The following is a 19,420-nucleotide window of genomic DNA, read 5'->3' on the forward strand; positions in this document are numbered from 1 at the left end:
GAACCAAACATCATGCATGGGCTGGACCTAGGCCTCCTACACATATGTAGCTGATGGGCAGGTTGATCTTCATGTGGGTCCCCTAGTAAGTTGAGCAGGTGCTGACTATGACGTGGACTCTGTTGCCTGCTTTTTGGATCACTTTCCCCTAGCTGGGCTGCCTCATCTGGCCTCAGTAGAAGAGGATGCACTTAGTCCTGTCGTGACTTCAAGTGCTGGGGTGGGCTGATAAGGGGGTGGGTGGGCTCCCCTTTTTTGAGGAGAAGGGGAGGGGGGAATGGTGGAAGATAATAGGAGGGAGGGACTGTGAGTAGAGGAGGGAGTGGGATGTGATTGGGATGTAAAGTAAATAAATAAATGAGGAAAAAAGGGAAAGAAAAAGATGCTTGTTTAGAAATCCTTACTGGAGGGAAATGTATGACCCACTTCAGAATTCAACTGTTTGCCTTCTAAAACAAGGTACAAATGAATTAAGCTGGAAATCCATTGATTTATGGGAATATAAGTAAAGTAGGCAACAACATGTTTGTACAGGTGGGATATAGAAAAGTGTGGTTTAGAATGTGCCTGAGAATTAAGGCTCGTGTGATAAAACAGTGTGGACGTCGCATAGCACCCAACTTAGCCAGCCACCTTGCTGAGGTTCATGTGCGGTTGCCAGCTAGTCTAGAGCTTGTGACCCTGCAGCAAAGGACAGGCCTGGTTCAGTCGCCTCGCTCCTAATCCAGTGTCTCTGCAACAAGCCTCGCTAATTGAAGCAGGATGTCGCCTTGCTGTGCCTCGTGACAAGTGAGGACAAATATAGCGGGCTGCACGCACAGGCGTCTCACATTACGGGGGAAATGAAGCTTTCCGCAAAGGCTTCTACTTTCTTTCACGTTGACAGCTTTTTATTTATTTATTTTATATAGGAGGAACTCCTCCAGACTGCGCAAACAGTGTAACATGATCTTGTATTGTCTTGGAGGAAATTAACCAGGGAATTCATTCATGCTTGACTGTGACATTCCAGGAATCCCTTAAATTGGTTTAAGGCATGAATGTTTTCTGAGGGTAATTTTAGCCGGCAGACATGGGCTTCTCAGAACGGAGCTGCAGACGTTGCATGTGTGGTTACGTGACGCCCCCGCCCCCCCCCCCCCCTTCAGCCCCAGTCTCTTCAGTGCGGTGCATGATTATATATGTTTCGGAAATGTAAGTGATCTCGGTGATATTTTAAAAATCTTTTCTCTCTAGTGACATCTGAGGAGAAAGCCCAGAAATTTAGTTGTGCATGTAGATTAGACCGTGTGCCAGAGAATCTTACTGTGTCCCCGGATATGCTAATGAAGGCCGAGCAGTCAGCTATCTCTCATACGTGGAAAGATTTGTCATCCCCCCCGCCCCCCCACCCACTGCCTGATTATAAGTCAGGAACATGGGGTTTCAGTCAGTGAAGACACAGCTAACTGCACTTTGCTCTTTTGCCAAATTGTCTTTCATCAGTATCAGAAGAAGAGAGCAGTCTGACCACTTCCCCTTGGTGGGGAGGCCCAGGGGCTCTCAGAGGATGGGGAAGTAGGCTATTCGATGAGACCTGAGAGGCTGTCGTCATATGTCAGAGAGTTTAGGTGAGGGAACAGGGTGAAAGAAGGAGGGAGGGTGGAATAGGAAGATACAAATGAGGGGATATAATCTATAATCTGAATTAATTATAAAAATAAAAGAAAAAAGATCGAGAAGAGGAGGAGGAGGAGGAGGAGGAGGAGGAAGAAGAAGAAGAAGAAGAAGAAGAAGAAGAAGAAGAAGAAGAAGAAGAAGAAGAAGAAGAAGAAGTAAAGCAGTAAAATTGGTCCTGGGAAAAAGAAACGTTTAAAAAAGTTTGTAAAATAAATTTTGGGTAGCATACAAAGAAGTGAATTTCATTGTGAATTTTCATACACATAAAACATAGCAATGTGTCCTTTAAGATACTAAACTGATAAACATCTCTATTTTTTTTTTTTCTTAATTTACTGGTACGTACCAGATCAAAGAGCAAGGACACGCCATTCAGTATGAATCATTACCAGGGTGAGAGGAAAGAACTGTGTTTCAGGGGATATTAATGCACTTGAAGACAGTTACATTCCCAACTGTTACATTCCAACACGTAAAAGCACTCTTTACAAAGAAAACCACATCCTGGGTGCCTAAGAAGGCTTATGGCTCTTGCAGAGAGTTTTGGTTCTGAACACCCAACGGGCAGTTGCAGTAGCCTGCAACCCAGGGCCAGGGTATCCGGCACCCTCTTATGGCTGTCATAGGATTGTGCACTTACGCGATACACATAAACCCATGCAGTATCATCCACACTCATAAGGAAAAATAAATCTTTTTTAAAAGATGGGTTGATTTTGTTCTGTTCTGAAACAGGCTATTCATCATAACAAAATGTAGGAAAACATCAGGATTTTAGGACAAAAGATGCTGTAAACACACACATGGTATATGACAACCAGCAGCAGCACTGCTCTTGCCCTTGAGGGTATTATATAAAACGAGTGATGTTCAGTCTGACGGCCAAGACAGCTACTATATGCCTACTGGGTGGGTACCACAGTCTGGATACACTGGACAAAGAGATGATTTGCTTCCCATGGGATATGGAATAGAATGGGTGAGACTTTAATTATACTACTCAGATCAATGTAGAGTTGTTATTTAGGAATTCTGTATGTTTGGAAAACTTTCACCTTATCAGGTCAGGCTTGACAGTGGGCAACTGAAGCCATGGCTAACAGCCAAGGGAAAGAGCATGAGAGATCCGAAACCATTGCAGATGATGGGCAGCAACAGAAACAGAGATACCAAAGAGGAAAGATGCTCAAGGCCAGGGGCCTCCAGCTGCATTGTCGCAGTGACAGGGTACCCAGCAGTACATGGAATTCTAGGAAAGCCAGGCCTTTCTCGGGGGAGAATGAAAAGGGAGGACGACGATTTGCAATATTCAACTGTCCAAGTTTAAATCCCGGCTTGATCCTACTTAAGACCACAAGGAAGAGAGATAAGCAATTGAAAGGAAGCTGAAAAGCCTAATTAGTTTTTGTTACAGCCACGTTACATATTTAACGCTCACGTTGTGCCTCTTAAGCCTGCTATCTCATAGCTATATTCTTAATCCCGTCCCTTCCACGCATGCTGTCCCCTTTTCTCTAGTGGCCTCAGTCATCTCTCCCTACTTGATACTGACTCGTCATAGTCCTCTTATTCACCTCAAAACATCTATCTCTTCCTCTTCCCTCGTGCCCCTTAGCTGCCGCCAAATTTCGTTCCACTTCTACGTAAATTGAGTGTACGCATGCCCAGTGTCTCCGTCTCTTCAGCTCCTGCATTCATGCCGAAAGTCATCATCATATGTCTTTGGTGATTTATTCTGCTGGAACTGGGTTTATGAAGTTGGACTCCCCGCCACCCCAACGTTTCCATGCTTCCTTATCTCTATGATATGTGCCGACAAGGACCACTTTCGCTCTCCTATAGTCTCTCGGGTCTCAGCTGTGAGGATCCTAGCTTTGGGTTCCGCTTGGCTAACTGATGGCCACCACTGAAGATCTCCTTACCCCTCACTTACTGAACCTGAAGGTTAGAATAAATTATCTCTGTTTATTTTTAAATATAAGTGATAAATTACTATCACAAATCCCAGAATGGTGGCCCGGGTACGCTGCCATCATGCCCAGGAGCTTTTACAGAGTGAGAAAGCACTAAAACTCCCCAGGGCCTGTGATATCTGGTGGAAACGGTCAGATTTATGTTGCATATATTTGCGTAACTTAGTCTCACTTTTCTTCTTTCTTAAGTTTCTCAGAAGAAAAGCTGCTCAGGCTTTGGAAAAATTAGAGTCAAAGCTGAACTGCGGTGGTGATCACACATGATGGATTGTTGGCTGCAATGAACCCTCGCAATGGATGGCCTCAAATGAGACTGCATAGACGAGGCTAAGCCTGGTTGCTCTGCAGAGAGACACATCTACACCTTTGCAAAGTTAACACATTTCGGGGACTGCCAATCAACTGAAGTCCTCTGCTCTCTGCCTGGGAAATAGCTTTAGATAGATGACTGTTACTGGTTACTTTTTCTTTTGTGCATAAGCCTAATTTAACGGCAAATTGGAACATGTATTTGCTGCTGAAATGATTCCGCATGTTTCCTTGAAATCCCACTGATAGAACTTATGGATGCCATGTAGAAATGTGGTACGTGGATCAGGAGATCAAAGCACTAAGGGAGTTATTTCTTTCTTGGCTGCAAATACTTGTTTATGTTCATCTCTGGGTACTATGAAAGGAAACATTCTTTCTAGGCCCTTTTGTGGTTTACACAAGTATTCTTAACTCACACTATAGTGTTGACTTTCTGATAATGACATCAAGTATTTGTTTAAGAATAAGGCATTGAAGGAAGGATTTCTATTGTGCAAGGTCCAATTGGTCCTCAGAACCAAATCTCTAATTTGCCACTTTTTGATTTTGTTTTAAGAAGTCAGTGATAAATTAAGTATTGCTGGTTAACAAACTTCCCCAAATATCAGCAACCCAAAGCACTAAATACTTCTTCATGACCACGTAGCCCATTGAGCAGTTCTTTAACTATGCACTGGGCTGGCTTGTGTCTCTGTAATCATGAGACAGGGGATGGCTGTAGCCTGGATGGCTGGAACAGCTTCTAGGGCAGTTACGGCTGTTGGCTGACTGTCAGCTGGGGCAATGAGATAATGGAAAGACTTGTTCCTCATTGTCAGCCAGCTAGCCCAGGCTTGGTTTTCATTGTGGCCGAACAGGATTCCAAGAATGGGAGCAACAGTGTGCCTGAGGGCCAGCACTCCGCCAGTATCATTTCTATCTCACTCTCCTGATCAAAGCAAATCACAAGACCAACCTAGAATTTGGAAATGGAAAACTAGACACTACCTCTTCATGGGTGTGAATGTGAGAATAGGGTTGTATTAGGGTGAAGTTTCTAGGTACAAAAGAAAGAAAGAGTAAGTCAGAGGAAGTGTTCCACTCAGCGTCTCCCTACAGGAGCAGTCTAACAGCTTTTTATCTCAAAATATTTTACCAATAGACTTATCCCAATGCTATCCAGAAAAGGGAATAATTAAGCATTGTGATTCACTATAATAATCTGTTACAATAAAAAAAATTTTTTTTGAGACAGAGTTTCTCTGTGTAGCCTTGACTGTCCTGGACTCACTTTGTAGACCAGGCTGGCCTTAAACTCATGGAGATCTGCCTGCCTCTGCCTCCCAAGTGCTAGGATGAAAGGCGTGTGCCACCACCACCTGGCTGTTACAAGAATTTTTAAAAGTCTTTACAGTGTATTAGAAGAATTTTGAACTTCCATGTTAAGTCAGAGAGTGTTTATGATGGGGGAGGAGGACATCAGAGTATGCTTTCTGTAGATCGATGAAAGTTCCTTACACTTGAGATGCCTTCTCCTCTACACAGTTAAAGTGCAAACTTACAAGCACATTGTCTGTAAGCCGGGAGACAGTTGGGAGGGTCATCCAGTATATAAGTTTTTAATCTTTCTCAGTTCTAGGAGACCTAAGGCTTCTATGGAGGTGGCCCATGGGTTTTTCTTTGGTGGGAGTAAGGTATAGACAGGGAAGATTGGGACTGTTGGGATATGAAGCCTTTGGAAGGGCCATAGTGATGATTCCATACCAACCACATGAGCACAGAGCCCAACAAGAGCAGAACTGCCTTTTCATATTTTGTGTAGAGGGTTTTGATATATAATTTTCCCAAAAGTTAATTGTTTATATAATCTCTAAATATCTGGAACCCAACACTTCAAAAAATAACTCAGTTAAGATATGGGCAAAGGATTGAATTGGCGTTTCTCCAACAACAAAAAATATGCAAATGAAAAGGAAGCACAAAGCAAGACTTATATGAAATGCATCTGATACCCATTAAGATAGCTACTATTCTTTTTAGAATCCAGAGAATAACAAGTATTGAGAGGGGTATGAGGCAATTTGGCATCCATTTGCATTATTGATAAGATTTTTAAATTGTGTAGCCATTATGGTATCTCAAAAAAATTTGATTTAGAAGATGACCCTGAAGTTGTACTCCTGCATATCTACCTAAAAGAACTGAAGGAACCATATGCTCTACTGCAGTGTGCACAAGCTGTGCCAACGGCTCTTACTTTTAAATTACGTCACTCCTCCATTCCTTCCCCAACGTACGGAATTGTATGTTCTGAACCTGTGAGAAGATGGCCCCACTTATGTCGCCCTGTCAGATATTTTGTTATAGTAACATGAAAAGTGTGTAAAATAGAAAATTGGTAGCAAGAAGTAATGATGCCATGATGTCATGATGAATTCAATATAGTTCTTGGAGCCTCAGGATTTTTGTGAGGGAGTTAAGTAAATAAAGTTGGAGATAGGAGCTAGAAAAGACATGGTATGCTGTACGCAGAGCTTAATGGGCCCTTCTGATGAGAATTCAGAAGACCAACACACTGATAGAAGAACCTACCATCAATAAGACTATTATCATGCAATTTCATTTGAGAAAAAGATTCTATTAAGAATGGACTACAGCTTTTTCTTGTTGTATCCTGGTTAAAAAAAATATATATGGCTATTCCTTCCTGCGTTCTGAGAATTGGAGTGAGGGTCAATTTAAAAGTGTAATAAGTTGGTGGATACAGTTTCAAGATAAAACAGCATTCAGACTATGGCATGGTTACTGCTTGCTGCTTTATAGCCAGATTTACAGTGTGAGAGAGCAGAAAACAGAGTTGGCAGATATGAAAAACATACAGGTAGGAGAGGTCTGAGTTCCATTTCTAGTTGCTGTGACAAAAAAGCCGGGCCAAAGTTTGCTTAACTCATAATTCCATGTTACAGTCCACCACTGTGGCGAAGCTGAGGTGGCATGAAATGGAAGCAGTTAGGGTTACATCTGCACTCAAGAGCAGATAGAGAACAAAGACATTCATGCTTCTCGGCTTTCTCTCACCTTCTCACTCTTCCGGGACGCGGCCCATGAAATAGTTGTTGCTCACATTCAAGGTGGGTCTTCCCACCTCAGTTAATGCAACCGGGAGAATCCCCGAGAGATATTATGTCTTCAAGTCCAACTGATTCAGACAATATCTCATCGAGACTCTCTTCCTAATAGATGACTCATCACATGAGCAATCATGACTAACCATCAGAGAGGTGCAAAGCAGGTGTGTCCAAGTGGCTGTGAATGCTAAAGATCAATGCCACTAAAAAGAAACCTCATATTCTGTACTAGGATGATAAGAAAAGTGATGGGAAGGTAGAATTCCATATGTGGAAGGCACCTAAGGTATAAATATGTCAAATTTGAAAGAATTACCTCTAAGGGGAGTGTTCAACCAGGGCCACTTAGGAAATATTTTCTTTGGTGCAGTTGTGAAGGTGCTCAGAGACTCCTCCAGCCATGGTACCCGATGACCGGGTTACTAGGCTATTCCTTGAGCTAGCAGCAGAATTTGACATCACCTATGTGGTGATAGTTTTGGTTAAATGCAGCATGCCAGAATTACAGTGTCAGGGAGCCTTGCATCAAGGTTCCAGAAAAACAAAAGCAAAAACAAAACAAAACAAAAAACCCTAGTAATTTCAGTAGATATGCATCACGATGTGACAAGGAAACTGAGGGAAGCCAATGTGTGAAGTTGAAGCTCAGGTTGGATCAGACACTGTGGGATGCTGGATAGACCAAGAGCAAGGAACTTGTATTAAGGATAACTATGGGTACCAAGTTAAGCTGGCCCAAGAGGGAGGCCACCTGCTCCTCAAATGGTAGGCCAATAGGATTATGCCACCACAAGACTTGGAGCTTCAGGATTTGCTGTTTCCTCAGTGGGGTTTGATGTTGCTTTGGTTCCTTCTTTATTTGCACCTCTCCTGCTTCTTCCTGCTTCTTCCTTTAGGGATGGGGATGTTCACTCTGTGACACTGCAGTTTGGAAACATGTGATTTGGCCTTTGGCTGTACAAGGTCTCACAGTTAATTTGCCGCAAGTATCGAGACTATTAAGATTATGGAAGTTGGACTGAATGCATTTTGAACTATGAGATGGCTAGAGCCTAGGCCAGGGCCAGAATATTATGCTTTGGATATAAAATGTCAGGGGCTCTGTTTGATACTTTAGGGAACCTACTGAGCACAAGTGGGTCATTTGGAGTGGGCCTTGAAGATGAGATTTGTTTCTGGCGTTGGCTCAGGCTTTCTGCTTCTTGATCTGCCAAGGTGTGAACAGGCTGTACTGGAAGCTTCTATTGCCACTGAACAAACTGCTTTGGCATGCCCTTCTCTCTATGCAACTGTGAGAAAACTAATCCTCCAGATCTGAAGAGGTATTTGTGCATTCATAGCTATACTATTTACAATGGTCAAGGAGTAAAAGCAGGCATATGGAGGAAAGTCCTGAGTGGATGTAACAACTGTCAATAAAGCGCTGTTTAGCCAATAAGCTGGGCAGAAGGATGGGAAGTGGAAGGCGGAGGGGGCGGGGCCAAGTTTGACAGTTGAGAGGGAGAAAGAAGAAGGTTGACAGTGGACTGGGATGGAGAGAGAACTGGCCTGAGGATCATAGTGGCAAGTGCTTGGGATATATGTATGTTATGAGGTTTAGAGTAGTTTACGAGTAGATTTGTACCAGTTTAGATTCTGCCCGGCATAGTGCTGGCAGCTTTTAAGTATGTTTCAGTCTCCCTGTGTCAGTTATTGTCTTCTTAGGCGGAATCCATACAATTTACTATAACCCAGGCAACCATGTAGGACCACTAGATAAACAAAATGTCACACACACACACACACAGAGAGAGAGAGAGAGAGAGAGAGAGAGAGAGAGAGAGAGAGGAGTCAGCCTTACAGAAGGAAATTATGTCATGTGCTACATCATGCTTAACCCTTAATGACACTACAGTAAGTGAAATGGGGCAGACACAAAGACACAACTGCTATATAAGTTCACTCCAAAGCACATAGAAGTGGGAGTTTCAGGTGCTTTCCAGGATTGGAGGCAGCGGCTGCAGGGGGGGGGGGGGGGGGGCGGGACAGGGGGCATAGGGAAAAGGGATTTTGGGCTTAATGGATGTAGTTTTAGCAGCAGATGATAAACTAAGTTCCAAAGAAAGGTGATGCTGATCACAGAACAGAAACGCGATGAATGCCTTACAACACCTAAACACTTTCAATGTGCGATTGAGCTCAACCCTTAAAAATAGCCAAAGCACTAAAATGTATGTGTGTATTACCAAAAAACCTAAAATATAAAAATAGGGATGATAATCACCAGCCAAATTAAATGGTTAATTAGTACTTATTTGAGAAATGTAAAGTTTGTTTGCTTTTTTTTTTTTTTTCTTTATAAAATAAGACTTGGTTGGTTTCTTGGGAGCATTTCTTGGGTTCACAGAAAAAAAAAAAAGGATGCAGAGATATCTCAGACATCCTTTGTCCCCATCTACATATAGCCTCCCACATTGTCTTCATCTCCCACCACGGTGATGGTACGTGCAGCTGACAAAGCTATGCTGAGGTACCAGTGTCACCTGAAGTCCACAGCCAACATGATGGCTCACCTCCGATGTTGGACGCACCTCAGGTTTGGATAAATAGATAATGACACTGTATTTCACTGTCCTAAAATCTGCTGTGTTCTGCTGTTCATCTTTCCATCCTCTGTGACTTGGCAACACCAATCATTTTCCTGTCGTCATGGTTTTTCCTTTTCCAGAATGCCATGTAGTTGAATCATCCAGCAGATGGTCTCTTCAGATTCACTTAGTAACAGACACTTAATTACCTTCCATGTCTCTTCATCGCTTGATATCTCATTAATTTTAGTTCTTAATTTTCTGGATGAACTACAGTTGTTTCATTACCCATCCATTCACTGAATGGCATGCTGTTTGCTTTGAGTTTTGCAATTATGAATAAAGCTGTCATAACATTGGTGTGTAAGTTCTTGGGTCAATGTAGGTTTTCAACATCCTTGAGACAATGCCAAGGACTGATTTGTTTACATGGTGAGAGTACTACACTGCCTTCTGCAGGGTGGTAGACTTCTTCTTTTATCCTGTAGGAAATGAGGGCTCTACTTTCTTGCCAATATTTAGTGCTGTCCTTGTTGTTATTCGTGAGAGATAGCTTACTGTTGACTTACATTCCCTGGTTGCCTGTGATGTGAGTCTTGCCCTTGGCATCTCTCCTCTTTAGAGAGGTACCTGCTAAGGTCTTTGGCCCACCTTAAAAATTTAATCATGTTTTTTGTTCCATTGATTTTTCTCTATTGATTTTTAAAGTCTTTCATTTTGCTGATTGCTGCTCTATTTTTATTTCTTTTCTTCTGCTACTTTGGATTTAATTTGCCCTTGCTTTTCATGTTTCCTGAGGTGACTGCCTAAGTGATTGACTTTGCATCTCTTTTATTTTCTCCAATATGTATCTACTACTGTGATTTTTCTAAGAGGGTTTTCCCATATGAGACACACTTAGTAAGTTAGAGTTTCATTAAGTCAATATGTTTTGGAAGTCTTTTCTAGATTTCTTCTAGGAATTATTTTTAAAATGTTATACTTAAACTCTCATCTCTTTCAACTGTGCTTTTTTATTTTAAGTTTTTTTCCTTTATTATGTATACAGTGTTTTGCCTGCATGTATACTTGTGTGCCAGAAAAGGGCATCAGATCTCATTATAGATGGTTGTGAGTCACCATGTTGTTGCTGGAAATTGAACTCGGGACCTTTGGAAAAGCAGCCAGTGCTCTTAACCTCTGAACCATCTCTCCAGCCCCCTCAACTATGTTCTTGATACTTTCTACTGGCTAAAAATTTCCAAATGGTGCTTGATAGCCCCCAAATACTGTCTTGGTAAATGCTGTTTAGGCACTAAGACTAGGTATTCTGCTGTTGTTGGACAGAGTAGACATAGATGTTGACACATGGGAGGCTCAACAATTATCACGCTTTGTGCACAAGCCAAGAGACCAGAAATCAGATGCCCCAAACCCATAAAAATGCCAGGTGGACATCTCTGCTTGCCTGTAATTCCAGCCTCAGAAGGTAGAGGCAGAGAATCCCTGGAGGAAGCTGGCTAGTGGGAATGGTTATATCAACAAGCTCTGGGTTTGACTGGGAGACCCTGCCTCAAAAAGAATAAGGTGGAGCATGATGGAAGACTTCCCTCATCAACCATGTGAGTGAGCATCTAAAGAACCATGCATGTCCCCCCCCACACACAAACATTCATGCACACATATACACATAAATATAAGACAAAAAGACACGTGGGATAGGCGAATCATACATACCAATATGCCGATGTTAACAAGATCACACAGAGGAGGTGGGGAGCTTTAGAGAGGACAAACTTTAATATAAGGAAAGTCATTGTGGATAAAAAGTGTCACTGCATAATAATGGACTTGATTCTCCTGCAAACTATAACAATCATTAACGTGTGTGCGCCAAGCCGTGAACTGTCAAAGTAATGGGGTAAAACTGACAAAAGGATGAGAAGAACCAGATCAATACACTACAGTAGGGAAAGTTTTCATCTCTTCATCAAAAGTAGATCACATAGGCAAAAAGTCAGTAAGGATGTGGATGAATTTTAAAAAGAAAGAAAGAGGGGGTGGGTGGGTGGGGACAAGGAGACTACACCAGAGGACACTGAAAAAGACAAGGCTGCAAAATGGCACATGCTTCCAGCTCTGCAGTCTTGATTCCCAGTGTGAGACTGACCTGAGATCTGGTCCTCTTTTTTCTTCAGGCTCAGGAACTCAGGCAGAAGGCTTTCCCCTCTGCTCATGTACAGAGACTCCCCCTGACCCAGGCCATCACAGAGAGCTCAGCTTACCATTCCCCCAGAGATCGCAATGCCAAGGGGTTGCTCTTTTAGTGCTCCAAAGACCTTGTGAGGTGTTGTGCACCAAATACAAGTCTCCCTGTAAGGGGTGTTTGTGTGAACTACGGGTCCCAAGGCAGAGTGCTCTCGCAAAGACCTATACCTATTTGTATAGATGGTATAGATGGTCTCCCTGAATATAGGGCATTGTGCCTTTTCTGCAGTAAGGGAAAAACTGTACTAAGAAAGGGCCTGGCAACGATGTGAAAAATGACTGTTAACATTTCTGCTTGACTGATAATCTCTGACGTTACCCTTGGGAAGCCCCAGCTTTCCGGATGATTTATCTGTCCGTGTTTAGTTTTCAGTCCCATAACGGGCTATCCGGCAGACATCGCAGTGGGCAGAGGAAGAGCATAAACAGTGGGAGCAGAATGAAGAGAGGGCGTCATGTTTTCAGGGGGAGGGTATTTTTTTTTTCTCGTTTCTGAGATGAAGTTTTTAGTCAAACGAACGGAGAACAAACAGAGAGAGAAATTGGATTCTGGCAGATTGATGGGAGAGAGCTGTTCAACACACAGACATCGTGTAGATGCACCCAGGGACCTTAGCTAAGGGCATGTGATTTTTTTTTTCAAGTGCAAAAGAGAGTCAGATAAGGAATGTGTCAGTCTCTTGTGTTCTCCTCAAAAAGAAGTGCCCGGGCTCTGGCCATTTGGCATCTTTCCCACTTGCCGTGCCTGCTGTGTGCTGTAAAACAGACTGTACTCCGGCTTCTTGGCAAGACAGCTTCCTAGTTCTCCAATGTCACTACAGTGTTCCCATAAACCAAAAGACCCTTAAAACCAAACATATCCCAGGGAAAGCCAGGAACACCTCACCCTCGCCTTACCCTGGGAGCCAAACACTAGCTCTCAAGAGTCTGAGCGCTGGGAAAGAGGCCAAACAAAAAGCCTGAAGTTTTGAATCTAGGATTCAAATCAATCCTGTGTGGCAAGAGTGCTGGCCTCTACATGGGCTCTCAGGTGCCTGTGGACCTTTGCGAGTGCCCCTGCTTTTCAACAGATCTGTATTTATGACCAGACCTGAAATGGTCACTCACAGTAAAGCATATTTGTTTCTTCTCTCACTGGATTTACAGCATAAGAAAAAGTAGAAAATCTGACAGCACAAGACAGATCTTTACTCTGTTTTTGACTAACTACCAGAGGAGTGCATGAGGTAATCTGAGTTAAAAGGAATCAAAACTTTACGGCTGTGCCAATAGAATTTTATATCTTTACCCTCAAAGACGTGATATAGCCTGGCAGACGCTCTGTCTAGACTTTAACAACTTATAAAACCCTCCAACCTTGCGCTCCTCTATACATGCCTGGCTTCACTCTGGTGAAAAACAAAAGCGACTTGAATGGCCTCTACTAGAGGGATGTGGTATCCAATTCATTAGTTAGAGGTAAGTTCTTCAGGGAGCCCCACAATTCCCTGTGTTACCAATTGCCATGGCCTTTATTTCAGGCTTACCATGCAGCACGATTGGGGACCAAGGCTTCGGAACAGAAAATATGAGTGTCTCCTGCAAGAAGTGTCATTACGTGGGGCTTCAATTTGATAGTGGCAGAAAAGATTTGATTGCCGATGCTTACAATCTTAGGGAGCTATGTCGGCTTCCTTTAACTGACAGAGAAAAACATGCAACTTCTCATGTTTACCTGATATTTCCTCATTTGTGCTTTGTAGGCAATTGCTATGGCTTCTCACCTCCCTCTGCCAACTCTCTGTAAAAGCAATTACATTTGATTTTATTCACTGTCATTCTATCTTGAAGGAGAATTCTGATGCATCTCTGTGACACCTAAAGATGCTCTGCTTCAAGAGTCAGTAAGAAGAAGAGAAGAAAACATGGTTTAAAGCAATTGTAACGGTGCTGCTCTAACTGGATGTCTACATGTAGAAAAATGCAATGGGACCCATATTTGTCACAAAATTCAAGTCCAAGTGGATTAAAGACATTAACATAAAGCCAGAGACACTAAATCGGTTAGAAGAAAAAGTGGGGAAGAACCTGGAACACATTGGCACAGGAGACAACTTCTTCAACAGAAAGCCAACAGCCCAGGCCTTAAGGTCAACAATTAATAAATGGTACCTCATGAGGCTGAGAAGCTTCTGTAAGGCAGGAGACACTGTCAACAGAACAAAGCAACAGCCTACAGTCTGGGAAAATATCTTCACTAACCCTACCTCTGACAAAGGTCTAATATCCAAAATATATAAAGAACTCAAGAAATCAAATACCACCAAACCAAATAACCCAAATGAGAAATGGGGCTCAGAAATAAACAGAATTCTCAACAGAGGAATATCGAATGACTGAGAAACACTTAAAGAAATGCTCAATGTCTTTAGTCATCAGAGAAATGCAAATCAAAACGACTCTGAGATTCCATCTTACACCCATTAGAATGGCTAAGATCAAAAATTCAAGTGACACCACATGCTGGTGAGGATGTGGAGAAAGAGGAACATTCCTTCATTGCTGGTGGGAATGCAAACTTGTACAAACACTTTGGAAGTCTATCTGGCGCTTTCTCAGAAAACTGGGAATAGGGCTTCCTCAAGACCCAGCTATTCCACTCCTTGGAATATACCCAGAAAATGCTCCACCACACAGCAAGGACATATGCTCAACCATGTTCATAGCAGCCTTATTCATAATAGCCAGAACCCGGAAACAGCCTAAATGTCCCTCAGTTGAGTGGATAAAGAAACTGTGGTACATTTACACTATGGAATACTACTCAGCTATTAAAAGCAAGGAAATCCAGAAATTTGTGGACAAATGGATGGAACTGGAAATGATCATGATGAGTGAGTTAACCCAGAAGCAGAAAGACTCACATGGTATATACTCACTTATACTTGGGCACTAGCCCAAAAGGCATGTCCCATGAAAGTCTTCACTTACCAGGAGATTGCGATAGATGTGAGGACATCCTACTGAGACTCTAGGTAAGAGAAATATAGGAGATGGGGAAATAGAAGGACCCAGAGGGGTCCTAGAAACCTACAAGAAGAACATCGTGATGGGTGGATCGGGGCCCAGGGGGATCTGCTCAAACTATTGCACTAACCAAGGACAATACAATAGTAAACATCGAACCCCTACTCTGATATACCCAATGGACAGGACATTCTCCACAGTTGTGTGGAGAGCAGGGACTGACTCTGACATGAAGTCTGGTGCCCCATTTTGACCACCTCCCCTTGGTGGGAAGGCCTGGTGGCACTCAAAGAAAGAATAAGCAGGGTACCAAGATGAGACTTGATAGACTATGACCATATAGTGGGGGAGGAGGTCCCCTTCAGTCTTAGACCTAGGGGAGGGGAATAGGGTAAAAGTGTGAGGGAGGGAGGAATGAGAGGATACAAGTGATGGGATGGCAATTGAATTGTAATCTGAATAAAGTAATGAAATTTAAAAACTAACAAACAAACAATTGTACTGTTACATTCCTGCATTACATGCCCTTCAGGGTTTTATTCTATACTTGGAAAAGTAATAGGAGGGATTGGACACTATGTATGTATGTGCTATGTGCTCATGTATGTGGATGTCTGTTGTATGTTCTCATGTAGGTGTATATATTTGTGCTCATGTATGTGTATAGTGTGCATGCACATGGAAGTGTATATGCTCGTGAATGTATGTTTGTATGTTTGTGTGAGTGTTCAGATATGCATGTGCCAAAGCATATTAGGAGGTTTCCTAAGTGAAAAATGAGAATAAAAAAATGGCCTTTCATGTGTTATTTTTAAAAATAACTTTAATAATTCTAGCTTTTCAGTTGGTCCTCAGAAGTAAAATTAGTTTGGTTTGGTTTGGTTTTTGTTGTTATTGAACTCACTGTACTGTTTTGTAAAAACAAAACAAAACAAAATCACTGGATATTGACAATTTCATGTGGATCAGTCAGTTTAGTCATGTTAAAGGTGGATAACAGCTTGTGATTTGTGGTTCCAGGAACTTTGCAAAGGCCATTATGTTAGATAAGACCACCTCCTCTATACTAAACAAGCCATCAAATAATAACAAACAGTATAGTGTAAACAAAAGCATGAGAAAAGTAGTATGTATCTCAATTTGAAATAAAAATCTTTCTGTTGAGCTAAGTGAAGGTAGCAGGACCCAGGAGGGCGTGGCTTGCAGAGGGGATTACACACACAATGTCTCCCGCACAGCTTCTGCAGCTCTCGTTGCTTCCTGTTCCGGAAGCTCATCCTCTCACTCTGTAATCAGTGTTGGCTAACATGGGGCTTCCTGCCTGATCTGGACAGGTCCACTGGATTCTCACAGTCTCTGCTTGGGAAAGAGGCTTGGTGGATTGCCATCTAAATTTGTGGCCATGTTACTTGCTCCTGTATGGTCTTCTGAGTTGCCACATCTAAAAGCAGAGCACAGGCCTACAGGCCATGGCAGATTGCCCAGGAAACCCCAGTAATGCCCGGTAAGCAGCCCCAGAGGCCAACATGCTGTCCACTACATTTCTACATCTGGAACAATTTTGGAAGCCAAACCATAACTTGGGACAACTGGCCCCAGTGGGCTGGACTTGACACACAACTGACAGCTGGCCCAGTTTTGTTTTCACTTCTGATTTGGCACTATCAAGAGCAAGCTCTGCTCCCTGACCAATCACAGAGGCGATGCTGTGTTGGTTTCTCTTCCTGTTGCCATGATAAAAGACTGACGGGAGAAATAATTTCATTTTTAATCACAGCTCAAACACACAGCCTGAGAAGGGAAGCCACAAGAGCTTGGGGTACCTGGTTGCATTGCCACCATGGACAAGTAACAGAACAGTGAAGGCACATATGCTAAGTTCTTGATTCAGTTTGCCCTTTTCATCCAGTCCAATATCCCATGCCTGGAGAGTGGTCCCACTTATAATTAAGATGAGACGTCCCCATACCAGTTGTAACCAAGAAAATCACACACATGTTCAGAGGCCCATCTCCTAAGGGGTTCTAGATGCTGTCACATTGATAACTAACACTCACCATCATAGATACCCTTCTAGTCAGCTCACTTTCAGCTTCTCAGGTCAACTGCCTCTAATGACAGCACGCTCTGGCCTTTTCCCTTGCCCACAATAGAGGACCCTTGCTCTTTTTCTTACCTTAGTGTCTGTGACAAAACCCAAGTGGTGCTGACTGAATCTCTGGGAATACTGAGCTCTAAAAAGCCTTCACTTCCTCACCATGCTTGCTTATTCCACAGGTTCCTATAAACTTCATTCCCATCCCAGAATTGTAAATATGTGTCTTCTCTTAGGAGTCTGTGCCCTCATCGCCTTTGCTGTCTCTCTACTTCCTTGGCTGTAGGTCCCATGGGGCCACTGATGGGCCTCATGGAGGCAATAGCACTTCCTCAAAGCTGTTTAAACACCTCTGCTCAGTGCTTCCCTAGCCGTTGCAATTGTGCCATCTTGGGAAGTGCCCAAAGCTGAGGCAGGAAAGCAAGGACAATCTCTTCCTGTCTTCTAGTTTCAGATATTTCTAAATAATCTCTTCTTTAGCCAGGATAGGGGAAAGGGGGTGAAATGGAGATGAATATTCTGACTTCTGTCCTCACTTTCTGACACGCATCTTCTGTTTCTTCCAGGTGCTCTGGGCCAGTGTAGGGAGGGGAGGGACCTTTAATATTTTTCTCCATCTCTGGAAAAACACCTCCACATCCTATTGTCTAGACTACAAAAATCTCCCACACTGCTGTAAGAACAAGTTTATATCCATACCTGTAGGTGACTAGCTATTGCCTTGAGCCCTGTTCATGATCTACAACCCCGACCATGCCTTCAGGACACACAGCAGGAGGACACCTAGGCCAGCAAGTTGCCACCAGAACATCTTATTGCCTGGTCTATTCTGATTGACTAGTGAGTAGCTTTTCTGGCTGTCAAGTAAATTTCATGTCTGCCTCTCCCCCATCTCATACTGCCTATGCGGGGAAGGTAAAACACACAGAAATGCAAATGGGCTCACATAGGAATCTTCTCTTTTACTACCTGCTTGTAAGTAGGCTCTGTTTTAAGCTTCTCAGCCAGTGTTTCTCAACTTGTAGGTTGCGACCCTTTCAGCTAGCCTCTGTCTCCAAAAGCATTTGCATTATAATTCATAACAGTAGAAAAATTACAGTTATGAAATAATGATGAAAATAATTTTATGGTTGGGGGGGGAGGCTCACCACAGCATGAGGAACTGTATTATAGGATCACAGTTTTGGGAAGGTTGAGAACCACTGCTAAGATCCTAAGCAAATGTTACTGAAGAGAGATGAGCAAAGCACTGTCTTCCTTAGCAGTAGCACCCTGCCAGTCTACAGCTCTGGGTAAGACCTGCTTTGCTTTGGATATAAATGATCTTGATGACTTCTAATCTTTGACCTGTCCTCATAAAACAAGTGCAAAAGGCACCTGTATTAGTCAGCGTTCTGTACAGGAACAGAACTGATAGAACAAATCTATACATATATACCAGTCCAGTCAGCCTTTGGAGGAATGATTAGATCAGAAAGACACTGACTAATCAATCGATCAATCCACTGATGGCTTCATAATTTAATGGCATGATTGAGAGATGGTTGTGGGACCCACAGGACATGGGGCCTGAGTGGAAGAAGTGGGTCACTGGAGGTGGGCTGTGTTGAAGGGCATATCATGGCTACAGCTCTTTTCTCTTATTTTGTCTCTCGCTGCTTCCTGGAAGGCATGAGGCAAACCTGGGAGGCTATACCACCCATCCATCCTCTTCCATGATGCTCTATTTCCCCACAGCAGTGAATAAGAGAGCGGAGGGCTAAACAATATTTTGTCACAGCAGCAATGAGTGACTGATACAGCCCATGCCCTTGGAGTCAGGTAAGGTTGCATTCATTCTGGGCTCTGACGCTGACCACCAGGATAATATTGGGTCAATTGCTGATCCACATGAACTCCAGTGATCTGATTTTCAAAGCAAAGAAACTGTCAGACAGAATCATGTAAGGATTTAGTGGGGCTGTGTGCAAACTACACAAAAACGCACAGGATCACAGGCAGCGTTGTTTTTAAGCGATTCTCCCCTATTTCTAAATTTCAGAGGACCCTAAAGTGTTATTGTATGAGTTAGCAAACCATGAGCTTTGTGGATTTTGTTTCATCAGTGAAGAGCGAATGTAGCTATCAAAATTCATGCTGGAAAAATGAGAGATGGAGTCTGAGGCACATAAGCAATAGGTGGCTTAGTCGTGTCCATTTTCAATATGGGTGATATTGTCCTCAGAGCCAGCAAAAACAGTTTCTGCAGAGCAAACGCAGCTTAGCTAGTATGATGGTGTATGGCCTTCTAAAGGGCCATAGCGTGTAAATAAATGTTTGAAATATTTGCACTGTTAAAATTTTACTGTGGCACTGGGAATACGGCTCAGTAGATGAAGTGTTTGTTGAAAACGTGAGACCTGGAGTTCAAATCCCGGTGGCAGGTAAAGTGTGTGGTGGGAGCGTGACCCACCT

Source organism: Acomys russatus, chromosome 27, assembly GCF_903995435.1.
Source record: "Acomys russatus chromosome 27, mAcoRus1.1, whole genome shotgun sequence".
Lineage (NCBI taxonomy): Eukaryota > Metazoa > Chordata > Mammalia > Rodentia > Muridae > Acomys > Acomys russatus.